This window comes from Nansenia antarctica, assembly GCF_963989245.1.
Source record: "Nansenia antarctica genome assembly, chromosome: 6".
Lineage (NCBI taxonomy): Eukaryota > Metazoa > Chordata > Actinopteri > Argentiniformes > Microstomatidae > Nansenia > Nansenia antarctica.
The window spans coordinates 72,303,149-72,305,648 of record NC_137676.1 but is presented as its reverse complement, the minus strand read 5'-3'; the positions used below and the strand labels follow the sequence as shown (position 1 = coordinate 72,305,648).

Sequence of the window (2,500 nt, the reverse complement as noted above, 5' to 3'; positions counted from 1 at the left end):
CACATCCCTACAAAGCACCCTTCATCTGTAGATGAAGTACACATCCCTACCAAGCACCCTTCATCTGTAGATGAAGTACACATCCCTACAAAGCACCCTTCATCTGTAGATGAAGTACACATCCCTACCAAGCACCCTTCATCTGTAGATGAAGTACACATCCCTACAGAGGTACCCTACCAAGCACCCTTCATCTGTAGATGGAGTACACATCCCTACAAAGCACCCTTCATCTGTAGATGAAGTACACATCCCTACCAAGCACCCTTCATCTATGGATGAAGTACACATCCCTACCAAGCACCCTTCATCTGTAGATGGAGTACACATCCCTACAAAGCACCCTTCTTCATCTGGTTATCCAGGCTCAAGCTAACAATCAAAGTATTTGGAGATGTTTCAAGTAGACCCAGGCCTGGTTCTTTGTAACATTCGTAACAGCTGAACTCTGTACTACATACAGTACATCAGGGGTGGTGTGCTTAGTGTAAAGCATGGAATGGTGCAGGGAATGGATGCATTAGATGCATCAGACTCCACTGTCCCCTATTCAGAAGAAGCAGAGTAGGAGTGCTGGTCTATGTAATTGTGTAATGCACGAATGATAGATGAGTCAGATTTCTACCTCCACCAGCCTCCACTGACGTGATGCGTCACTTTCAACTCAAATGGAAATGACCGTCTGTGAACAAACGGCCTCAGTGTTCTCGTCACCTTCAAGAGACCCTTTCTGGTTATTGTCAGCTGTTGTTGTGTGAAATGGAAAAGCCTAAAACTATTATCATAATTAATGTATTAATCAATTAGACTTTCTAATCAGGCTCTGTCCATTCTATTGTGGTATTAGTCCTAAACCCCCGCCCTCCCTCCCTCCCTCCCTCCCCTCCCTCCTCACCCCTCCCCATGCGTCCCCCTGTGCTCCAGAATGAGAGAATCTATTCACAGTGAAATGTGAGCGGCTTCAGAGCTCTCCCCTGTGTGACGCCTCTCCAGTCCCGGGCTGTGGAGAGGAGGGTGACATTTGAATGTATAAAGGAGGGGGCGTCCAATTGAGTACTAATGAATCGCCTGTGATCTTCGTTCTGTTGCCCCCGGTTTCTCCCTCTTTCATTACTGCGTCCTCGTTACACATGCAAATAAATTAGCCTACAGTAGCACTCACCGTGGCAACGGTGCAGCGGCGCAGGCCGGGGAGGAGTGGAGTGGCCGATTGTCCTCTCAGCCTCTCTCGCTGGCTGGCTCTCTCTCTCGCTCTCTCTATAATTTCTCTCTCTCTCTTATTTCTAGTTTCGCTGTCTCTCTTTGTGTCTGTCTCTCTGTCTCTCTTTATGTCTGTCTCTCTCTCTCTCTCTCTGTCTCTCTGTCGCTCTCTCTCTCTCTGTCGCTCTCTCTCTGTCGCTCTCTCTCTGTCGCTCTCTCTATTTCTTTCTGTCTCTCTCTCTCTCTCTGTCTCTGTCTCTCTCTCTGTCGCTCTCTCTCTCTCTCTCTGTCGCTCTCTCTCTCTCTGTCTCTTTCTTTCTGTCTGTCGCTCTCTGTCTGTCTCTCTCTCTCTCTGTCTCACTCTCTCTCTCTCTCTCTCTCTCTCTCTCTCTCTCTCTGTCTCTCTCTGTCTCTCTCTGTCTGTCTCTGTCTGTCTCTCTCTCTCTCTCTGTCTCTCTCTCTCTCTGTCGCTCTCTCTCTCTGTCGCTCTCTCTCTCTTTCTCTCTCTCTCTCTGTCTCTCTCTCTCGGTCATGGCGATGTCGTTTATCACTCCAGATGAATCAGTAGTTATGGTGAATTGATTAACATATATCTGAGGCGGCGGTAGGGAAGGATTTACAGTCTGAGAAATATTATTGTACGCAAAAAGGCAGGTGAGGCTGGTGGAGGTAGAAATCAGAGGACGGGCTCCTTATTGTCATGCATGGAATGGAACAGGAAAAATGCATTCCATGCATCACAATGAGCCTGTCCTCCGATTTCTACCTCCACCAGCCTCCCCTGGCACAGGCACACCGTGTCTCAAGTGGTCAGGCCCCAGGTCGTCCAATCAGCTTGTAGCCTTTTGTACTCTACCTGCTGTAATATGAGCCCCTGCTGTAATGAACCCGTTGGATCTGATCCCAGTTCAGTTGTTCTCTCATGCGTCTGTCGTCTCCCCCTGTTAGCCTGTGCAGGTGGGCCGCCCCACCCAGAGTTCCATTACCTCCCAAGGAGAGGCCATTGTGGGAGATTCCATTTGACAGCTCCGGGGGGGGGGGGGGGGGGGGGGGAGATGGGATTAGTTGATTGAATGGATCTGACTAATCCCTGGCCACTGTGTGACATGGGTACTTCAGGTCTAGGTTGATTGATTGTTTAATTGATTGATTGATTGATTGATATCAGAATTGCTTTTATTACATCAAGGTACGGGTACACAGAGTACAATTCTTGTGTTTAGGTTCTTCAACATTGGCATTGCAGTGGAATTAAAAAAATCTGCAATAATAGAATAAAGCAGGATACTAAATCAACAAT

At 48.0% G+C, this 2,500-nt stretch overlaps 1 protein-coding gene across 1 annotated transcript in view; it reads left to right on the top strand.

Annotated features, from left to right (window-relative positions):
* The window catches only part of arfip1 (ADP-ribosylation factor interacting protein 1 (arfaptin 1)), a gene marked incomplete at its 3' end in the record, with an annotated part of 39,705 nt that overhangs the window by 27,448 nt on the left and 9,757 nt on the right, over positions 1 to 2,500 (top strand). The window lies entirely within an intron of this gene.